Raw genomic sequence first — 11,087 nt, 5'->3', positions numbered from 1 at the left:
TATCCAACTATCTCCTTTCTCTCTGTGATCAGTTTTGTTTTGTTTCAGAAAGGAAGGGTTAGTGAACCACATGCCATCACCATGAAAAGTAGCATCATTCTTTTCAAATATAGTCACTCTACTGAAGAAGGAACTCTGTTCAACTTCACAGTACCCTACTCAGCTTCCATTCCTTTTTCTCAGTCTAGGAAGGAAGCCCTAAATTAACAGTCAGGACTGAGGATGCTCAGTAACTAAAGCAAGTTTGGATTGGGAAGGTATTTTGCTAAAGAAAGTCCACAGGCTTAGAATTTCCAGGATTAATAAACACCATAAATGTGCTGACACATAAAACCTAATCCAGGGGTATGGATAAGCATAGTAAATGGGCAGAAGGTTTATCCAGGTAGGCTAGCCTCCAGGGGAAGGGCAAATGGTCATGGTTGACCCAAGTTGTTCTATCACATCTGGCCTACATTATGTAAATTCCTAGGCTTATAGGATCATGGAACCATAGGTCTAAAGCTAGAAGGGATGTTAGAAGCCCAATGCTTCCATTTTACAGATGAGCAAACTGGTCCAGAGTGGTTATGTGATGTGTCAAAGATCATGCAAATAGTATGTTGCATAATGTGGAAAGAGATTTAAACTCAAGTTCACTGATCATTGCATGACACCACATTCTCTTTCTCTGAAAGCTTTGAGGTTTCCCTTTCAAAAGTAGAAAATGAATAGAATGTTGTTAACATGTAACATTATCTTCATTTGTAGACAGATTTTGAAAGGATGAGGGTTAAGCAACCATAAAATATATTTTAAAAAGATTGAAGGCTATTTTTACTTTATTTTCACAATAGGGGGTTCTACGTGTGTACCTGCCTGGGACATGGGGAGATGAACATTTTTTTAAATGATCCTGTGGCTGAATGAAAGAAAGAAAACCAAGTTGGCTCTAGCAGCGATGTGCTTTAAACTTAAATTGCTTTTCTAGCAAAAAATACAACACCATTGAAATGACCAATTATTCCCTTTCTGAAGCACATTTTACAGTGGTTATTGAAGACATATCATCCTTGATGATGTGACATTTGGCGATTTGGTGTTGTTGCTCAGGTAGGGTTGTGCCAAATTTGAAGGAAGATAGGTGTTGACAATTCTCTCTTCAAATAACGTGAAAAATCTTCCTTTTCAATAGGCCTTTCCCTCCCTAAGTAGGTACAGAATAGGTCTTCATGGGAAAATATTCCTGGTCTCAAATAAGATTATAACCAGATATAACCAGAGCCATTACAACAGAAATCAGGTGACCTTCAAAAATGTTTCTTAGCTAGATATAAAATTTCTCTTGGAAACAGTCACTAAGACGGTAATCATTTAAAAGTTTAAAAACTCATATTAGTTACTTAATTCTTAACATATTTACCCAGAAAGCTAAAGACAAAATTAAGTTAAAAAATTAATCTCAACCTTACAAAAAGGCATAAGATTGACTATCCAAACTATTTATTCATTTTTTTTCATCTTAACTATTATTTCAGAAATAGGAATAAGAATTTAAACCTAGAAGGAAACTTAGAAAGCATTTAGTCTAGTCTCTTCATTTTATAGAGTAGGAACATTAAATGTTAAGTTAAATAAAGAAGTTAAGAAGAAAAGTTTAAATACTACCCAAGGAAATTAAGAAGTTAAGTGATTCAAAGTTATGTATAATAATGAACAGCAAGGTCTAGATTTGAACCCAAACTTTTTTTACATGGAATCTAACTATATCTTTATCTATATCTATATCACTACTATTTTAACAAATGCTTAAATTTCATTCTAATCACTACCATAGTTTCTGCTTCCCTCTCTTTGCATCAGATGATGCTATTGGCTTCAGATCACCATATCCAAACACAAACTTTAGAGTCGTTTTTGGTCTTTGGCTCCATTAATGAAGAGATGTAGTTCTCTCCTTGCCATAACCATTTGGCTTAAGAACAAAATCAAGGTATTCACTTTTATTGGTTGCTGGCAATGAATGAAATTGAGTAGCCTGTTTGTCTACATCTACTGAATGGCTCCAAAGCATAACTACTAACTTGGATTTAGAGTGTAATGCTACCCTAATCCTGCCCCTGGGCTTGGAGAGGGATGGAGGAGTCATGGGCTGAAACTAGAAATTTCCAATGATGATGAATGTGGTTTCTTTATTTGGGGAGTAGTGGAGGTCTGTGGTCAAAAGGTCCTTCTCATGGGACCTTGGGCAAGTCACTTAACCCCAATTGCTTTACCAAAAAAAAGGTCCTTCTCAAGGAGTGTCCAAAAGAGACAGTTTGGCAGATCAGGGACAGGGGCCAATTACTATAGGTATGAATTACCAAACAGCAGATGGAACCAGAGAAGGGAAGTAGGATCTGGATCAGAAGGTTTGTTGGTAGCAGAATAGCACAAAATGTAAAAGATAAGTAAACAAACATGATAAGAGGTCACTGGAAGATCTAGAAGAATGGAAAAAGTGTGCATTTAACAGAGAATCTAAGACAGTTTCCCATACTCAGCACCAAACAGGCATATGTTGGTTTTTATGCCTGGGTGAGCAGCGAACTGCCTTGCAATTTCCTGTATATGAGCTTCATCTGGACAGCTCCTTGTTGACCCAAAAGCAGCATCATACCCAGGAGACAACAGTCTTCTAGAAATTGCAGCAAATGCTGTGGAATTCTATTCTTGCACCAGACCTGTTTTTCTTTGGGTGCATTTTGAACCATTAATCAGGACACATTTGACCTTAACAAACAAACAAACAGGCAAAAATGTCATTTTGTCTTTCCGTCATCTAGGAAATACCCTTAAACCTCTATCCAACAAGTATCAATGTTATGCTATCTGGCCCTCACCAAGACTAATAATTCCCATCTGAAATTTTGTATTTAATGTTAATAATCTGGCAAAAGTCACCAGGTGCAGTAGTAGTCTAAGCACCTTAGGCTCATTGTGTTAGGCATAAATAACACAGAATTAAAAAAAAAACACAATATTCCACCTGTAAATCTGTTTTTGTAATAATAAATAAAACCCTATTAAACTAATATAATGACTATTTAACTCCATACTAAATATACATATATAAAATTGACACTAGAAAATACTAATTAAAATTAAATATCAAAAATAAATTCAAGGTAAAAATTAAGTCCTATTTTCCATTAACTTAACTCATTCATTGCTATATCTCTTTATTAAATATTGGTTAAATATTGGGTTACTTTCCCAAGAGGCAATATGGAGTAGCTGAAAAAAAACCTGTGATTTAGAGTAAAAGATCATGCTTCAAATTGTGGTTTAGTTCCTCATTAATACATCATTTAAATACTTGAGGCCTCAGTTTCTTTAGCCTATAAAATAAAGGGATTTAGTTTGTTATTTTATAAGATATTTTCCACCATTAATATACCATTATTATTAATAGTCATTTGTTTGGGGAAGCTTTCAAATCACTTCAGCCACTCAGCCTTATCAGAAATAGGCCTCACAAGCCTCATCTCTGTGTTATAACCACACAGAACATGCTAACAAACTTCTGAGTTCTTTCAAGATGTTTCCTTCTCACTCTACCCAGGCCCTCCTAGGACATTTGACTTTCTGTTTCTTCTTTCCTGAAAAGTCAGAACAGGAAAACAAACAAACAAAATAATAATAACTTCTATTCCTATCATGGTTTACAATTTATTAAACCTTTTTGTACCTCATATTTTGAAGTAGGCGGGACAGATAGTATTTATCCATTTTAAATATAACAAACAGGCTTAATAATGTACATGACTAGAAAGTATCAGAGGCTGAATTCCAATTTAGCTCTTGTGACTATATTCATAGTTCTTTCTGAGACCTGATAGAACATGGAGTTGGTAAAAACAGTGTGCTCCCATCTTCTGTTTTCTCTTTATTTTTTCTCATAGCCTTTCCCATAACACATGTATCTACTCACTTTCTGAAGTGGCTGTTGTTACCTGAAGAATCAGAGACATTTTTTTGACAGGAATAAGGAAGGATTGGGACCAGGGACAACCTAGGTAGATGGCTAACCCAAGACATTTTACACTTCAGATCTCCCATTTCATACTTATGAAAGCAATTTAAAATAAACAGCAATAGTAGTCTTTAGCAGTCAATCAATATTTAAAAAAATAAAGACAAAAGGACCTATCACAAAAGAATGAATACAAATGGCCAGAGAAGCCATACAGGTATGTAAATAAAATTGAGAAAATATTGTCCCACCTTAGGGAATGAAGGAATATATGGGCTAAGTGATCATAAAATAGCATCAGTACCTGGCACATAGTAGGTGCTTAATAAATGTTTGTTGACTGATTGATATCAGGTCTGTTATGGCACCAGCGGGAAAGAAGAACAGCTCCTTTTCCCCCAAAGGCTAATTCCCTGAGGTCCAACTAACCCCACTAGATACCTGGTTCCTATACCAGAGTGCTCCACTTTCTCGCCAGCATGCATGTCCTCAGGCTACAACTCTAATTTTCTCTACCCTCTTGGGTTTTTCTATCTTTGTATCCCCAGTGCTTGATATAGTGCCTGATATGTAGTAGGCATTTAATAAATGTTTGTTGATATAAAAGCTGAATAAGTTACTAGTTTTGTATAGCCAGACTAGGGTTCTACTTTTCTCCCTCTTCTTCCTTACTTCCCCTTTGTAAACAATGTCTAATCAATATTCAATAACTTTGCTGAAGCAAGCAGCGCAAACACATGGTGTATTTTCTCTTTGCTTCTCCACAAAACTGCTTTTCCCACTTGAAGAGGCCAAAAGAGTTCACTTTAGAACTTTTAAAAAACACCTCGGGGAGGCTTGGAGCACCAGCCCTGAAGTCAGGGGGACCTGAGTAAAAATCTGGCCTCAGACCAAACACTTGACACTTACCAGCTGTGTGACTCTGAGCAAGTCACTTAACACAAATTGCCTTAAAAAAAAACCCTCATTTTGAAAAGAAGTTTAAAAACAATTACAGTATTTTCTCACAAGTGATTTGGTAATGGCTGCATATCAGAGGGGTTTGCATATGGCAATATATCTATCAAAGGACATGGCCATCAGCAGGATAGTCTCAGTGCCAGTAAAGAGATGCAAGAAAAAAATCTGGGAGGTACAGCCATCAAATAAGATAGTTTTATGTCCAGTGAGATAGTCTGTTATCATCTTGGGGGTAGAAAAGGAAGCTAGAGACATATCAATGACGGAGAGCTTAGTGAGCAAAAACAATATAAAACATATTCCACGTTGGTGAAACTAAAGCACATCTCAGTGTTTCACTGCTCCTTTGCTGTTTGTGAATTTCTTGTGGCTCGTTCAGAAAATTAGCACCGGGGTAAAGCAAATAAGATCCCAAAGAAATAGCAAAATAGCCATAGGATATGGGAGGATAAGGAGAAGGACAGGCAAGGAAGAAGAGGGAAGGGAAGGAAATGGAAGGGAAGAAAAACTAAGAAAGAAGGATTTAGCTATGCCTATTGGCACATTGGACTGGCTGTCACCACCATGTGCTGATTCATATCATATCCTAATCCAACCTGTCCATTCCTTCCTCTGTGCCCCCTGGAATTCCAGTTCCAAAGAAAACAAACTCCCCTTTAACCTGCACCTCTTTTCTCTCACTCTTTCTATGCATTTTTCCTCATGGAGACCTGGAACATCTCTGATCACGTGGCATCCCTGGCTATCTTCCCAGTACCGCTTGTACATTCTTTCAAACGACTCCTCATATCATAGTCACCCTGCAGGAAGAATTGAAATATTCCTTACTCCCCATTGTCACTCCCAGACTCCCCTTTTGCTTCCTTCACTCATTATCCTTTCCTTCTTTGAAGTCCACACAACTAAAATTTTCTATTCAATAAAAAGTAAGATAAATGTAGTATACTGATGCCCACACCATTCTCCTTCCATTCTCAAAGAGTTCAGCCCCTGGTTCACCATCCTGCTGTCTACTCTCAATTCCTTCTCTTGTATTAGGAGACCTTGATATTCAGGTAGATGCTCTCTCTGGTTCTCTAACTTCTCATTTCCCCAATCTCTATGAGCCCCATAAATGATTCACTATACCTCAGTCACACTTAGGGATGGCCAAACACTAGATCTTGCCATTACCCACAAGAGTTCCATTTGCCTAATTAGAAACTCTAACATTCCAGTTTCTGACCATCATGTCCCATCATTCCACCTCTTCCTCTGCTTCACTCCTTCTCCACCTTTTCCTTGGCCTCACTGAAATTTCCTTTCCTTCTATCCCTCAGTGCTTTCATAAGCCATCATATTATTCTGACTTTCCTTTCCTCCTCTAACCTCAGCCCAAAGGTTAGTAATTTTATTTCTACACTGACATCTTCTCTTTTTTTTTTTGCATTCAAGGAGAACTTTTATTTTCAAGTGTATCCACAAAACAAGTCCATATTACAATATTTTATAAAAATATTAAGTTTTAGGCTACCATTATTCAGTTTTTTTCTTTCCTTTTTTTATTTTTATTTTTCAACATTTACTTCCACAAGATTTTGAGTTCCAAATTTTCACCCCATATCACCCCTCCCCCCACCACAAGATGGCATGCATTCTGAATACCCCTTCCCCTAGTCTACTTTCCCTGCTATCTCTCCCCACCTTCCTGGTCTATTTTCCTGTAGGGCAGAACAGATTTCTGAACTGCATTTCCTGTATTTCTTATTTCCCAGTTGAATGTAAAAACTTTTTTTTAACATGTGTTTTTAAAACTTTGGGTTCCAAATTTTCTCCCTTCATCCCTCCCCACCCACCCTCTCTGAAAAGGCAAAATATGCATGTTCAGTTATGCAAAACACTTCCTTAGTAGACATGCTGTGAAAAACTAATTCTATTTCCCTTAATCTTATCCTGCCCCCCCATTTATTCTATTCTTTCTTTTGACCCTGTCCCTCCTCAGAAGTATTTGCTTCTGATTATCCCCTTACCCAATCTGCCGTCCTCTCTAACATCTCCCCAATCTTTTGTCCACTTCCCCTCCCCCATTCTCCTGTAGGGAAAGACAGATGTCCATACCCAATTTAGTGTGTATGTTATTCCCTCCTTAAGTCAAATCCTATGAGAATAAGATTCACTCATCCCCTCTCACCTTCCCCCATTCTCTCTCCACTGTAGGAGTCTTTTCTTTTCTGGGTTTTTTTTTGTGAGATAATTTACCCCGTTCTACCTTTCCCTTTGTCCTTCTCCTAGTATAATCTTTTCTCACCCCTTAATTTAATTCTCCAGATATGACCCTTTCATCTTCAACTCACCCTGTGCCCTCTATCTATCTATCTATCCATCCATCTATCCACCTATGTATGTATGTATGTATGTATGTATGTATCTATCTATCTATCTATCTATCTATATATATATATATGCATACATATGATTTTTTCCCTCCAACTACCTTAATATTGACAAAGGTCTCATAAGTTACAAATATGATCTTTCCATGCAGGAATGTAAACAGTTCAACTTTAATAAGTCTCTTATGATTTCTCTTTCCTGTTTACCTCTTCATGTTCCACTTTAGTCTTGCATTGAAAAGTCAAATTTTCTATTCAACTCTGGTCTTTTCATCAAGAATGCTTGAAAGTCCTCCATTTCACTGAATGACCATTTTTTCCCCTGAAGAATTATACTCAGTTTTGCTGGGTAGGTGATTCTTGGTTGTAATCCTAACTCCTTTGCCCTCTGAAATATTATAATCCATTCCCTGAGGTCCCTTAATGTAGAAGCAGCTAAATCTTGTGTTATCCTGATTGTGTTTCCACAAGACTTGAATTATTTCTTTCTGGCTGCTTGCAATATTTTCTCCTTGACCTGGGAATTCTGGAATTTGGCTACAGTATTCCTAGGAGTTTTCCTTTGGGGATTTCTTTCAGGAGGAGACTGGTGGATTCTTTCAATTTCTATTTTGCCCTCTGGTTCTAAAATATCAGGCAGTTTTCCTTGATCCTCTTTTTTGAAAGATGATGTCTATGCTCTATTTTGATCATGGCTTTCAGACAGTCCAATAATTTTTAAATTCTCTCTCCTGGATCTATATTCCAGGTCAGTTGTTTTTCCAATAAGATATTTCACATTGTTTTCTAATTTTTCATTCTTTTGGATTTGTTTTACAAAGTCTTGATTTCTCATAAAGTCACTAGCTTCCAATTGCTCTATTCTAATTTTTAAGGAAGTATTTTCTTCAGTAATCTTTTGGACTTCCTTTTCCATTGGGCCAATTTTGCTCTTTAGGGCATTCTTCTCTTCATTGCCTTTTTGGACCTCTTTTGCCATTTGGGTTATGCTATTTTTTAAGGTGTTGTTTTCTTCAGTATTTTTTGGGGTCTCCTTTAGCAATCTGTTAACTTGCTTTTCATGATTTTCTTGCATCACTCTCATTTCTCTTCCTAGTTTTTCCTCTACTTCTCTTACTTCCTTCTCAAAACCCCTTTTGAGCCCTTCCAAGGCCTGGGACTGATTCATATTTTTCTTGGAAGTTTTGGATGTAGGAGCTTTAACTTTGTTGTCTTCTTCTGGTTGTATGTTTTGATCTTCTTTGTCACCAAAGAAAATAATATAGTCTGACTCTTTTTGCACTGCTTGCTCATGATCTCAGCCAATTACTTGAGTTTTAAACTCTTTGGTAAAGTAAGATACTGCTTCCAATGTGCAGAATGTACTGTCCCAAGCTTCAGGGGTTTGTACTGCTGTTTTCAGAGATACTTCTAGGGACCTGAAAAGTGTCGGTTCTTCCAAGGTGCTACGATAAGGGGCAAGGTGTTTCCTCTCCACCACCACAAGCTCCACCACACCAGCACTCCTCCTCATCAGCTCTCTTCCTCACCCCATGACTGCCCCTCAGAACTGTGACTCAGATCCAAGCACAGTCAAAGCAAGAGATTTCTACCTCAGCACTGGCAAGGAGATCCTTGCAATCCCCCTCTGATCAGCCACTCCATTTTCCCTCAATCTGTGGGCCAGAATCTCAGAAGGCAGCCACTGCCCTCTGGCGGCTGAGATCTAGCTTCTTTTCTCACCGCAGTCACAGACTTTTCCCACTGACATTCTACGTTGTCTTTGGTGTTCATGGGTTGAGAAGTCTGGAAACAGCCACAGCTGCCTGCAATTCAGCCCTCTGAGGCCTGCTCCAGCGTCGCTGCGGCCTGTGCACCCACGTGGAACTGCGCTCCTCTCCCAGCCTGGCATGATATACATTTCCAATCAGCCCTCCAGGTTGTCTTGAGCTACAAATTTGTTTTACTCTGGTTTTTTTGTGGGTTCTGCTGCTTTAGAATTTGTTTAGAGCCATCTTTTATAGGTATTTGGAGGGCTTTGCAGGAGAGCTCTAAAAAGTCACTGTTTTCCCTCAGTCATCTTGGCTCCGCCCCCTGACCTCATCTCTTAAATCTCTTGCCCTGTTTCCTGCTGCTGCTCTTTTCTTGGATAAACCCAGCATTGTATTACTCCCACTATCTGCCTCCTCCACTCACTCATAAACTGCTGAACAAAGATGGAGGAAATCCTACAACCCTACTACCTATGTACATCACAAATTCATGTTATCCAACCTCACCTGGGCCTTCACTGAAGCAAAGTTGTCCTTTCATTCTTCCATAATTGAAGCCCTATCTCATTCCCTGAAGAAACTATATCAACCTTATCATCCTTCCTGAAGCTACCTACAACCCACTCTACTCCTAGGACTTTGTTTCCTAATTTACTGAAAAAATAAATGAGGCTATTTGACACAAACTCCCTCTTCTGCTATTCTCTTCATTTCAAATACACTTGGCATCATTCCCCACTCTCTCCTCTTTCCCCTGTTTTATGACAAAGACTTGGGCTTTCTCTTTGCCAAAGCTAGCCCTGTGACATGTGCACTTGATCCATTCCCTCTCCTCAGGAAGGTCACATCCTGAATAGACTCCTTTTTCTTGAATCTTCAACCACTTCCTATGAGCTATCTCCTTGTTTCTTGCCTTCAAATATTCTCAAGTCTCTTTCATTCTTAACATACCTTCACTAGACCATATCACTCCCTCAAGCTATCATTTAATATCCTTCCTCCCTTTCTTAGCCAAAATTCCCTACATTCACTGCTTCAGCTTGATCTCTCCTCTAACTACTCCATCCTTTGAAATATGATTTTCATGTTCACCATTCAGCTGAAACTATTCTCTCCAAAGTCACCAGTCATATCTCATTGATACAATCTAAAGGTCTTTTCTTGGTCCTCACCTGTCTCAATGTATCTACTGCATTTGACCCTGTTAAATTCCATCTCTTCACATATATCCTTTTCTTTCTGGGTATTCATGATATTCATATTCCTGTTTCACAAGTCTGTTTCTTCTAAGCCTCCTTTGATAACTCATCATCCACATCATATCCCTAGATTGTGGCTACTCCCAAGGTTCTACACTGGGCCCTCTTTTCTTCCCCTCTAGCCTCTCAGTAACCTTAAAAGCTCCCATTCCCAGATCTGTATACCCAGCCTTAGTCTCTCTCCTGAGCTTCAGGACAATTGCCTATTGGACATATCAAACTAGATATTTTGAAGATATCTTAAACTTAACATGTCTAAAATTGAGCTCATTATCTTTCCTTTTAAATGTAGCCCTCTTCCAAACTTTCCTTTTCTGTCAAAGGAAGCACCATCTTTCCAGTATGTCAAGCTGATAATCTTGGCATAATCCTAAACTCTTCACTCTTCTTCACTTCAAAAATCCAACCAATCTCCAAGTATTGGTTCAGTATTTTGGTAATAGTTTCCCAGACACTCAACAACATCTCCAAAATAATAAAAATCCACTATACAATTAGAACAGTTAAGGAAGAATTTATGAGAAGGACTGAGGTTGTTAACCTTTTTGATCATCTGATCATCTACATAGAATACTTTTCAGTAACAGAAATCTCTAATAATTAAATAGCGAGTCAGATGCAATTGAAGTTTAGATTTTAAATCCAAATCACAACTGATTCATTTGAGTAGATATTAACGGATGATGACAAATATAGCCATGGGACCTTGAGTAAGTCAATTAAATTAAAACACTGTGTCTTAAGTTGAGCC

The sequence above is a fragment of the Vombatus ursinus genome, unplaced genomic scaffold, assembly GCF_900497805.2.
Source record: "Vombatus ursinus unplaced genomic scaffold, bare-nosed wombat genome assembly UNPS02015197.1, whole genome shotgun sequence".
Lineage (NCBI taxonomy): Eukaryota > Metazoa > Chordata > Mammalia > Diprotodontia > Vombatidae > Vombatus > Vombatus ursinus.
This window is presented reverse-complemented; position numbering follows the sequence as displayed.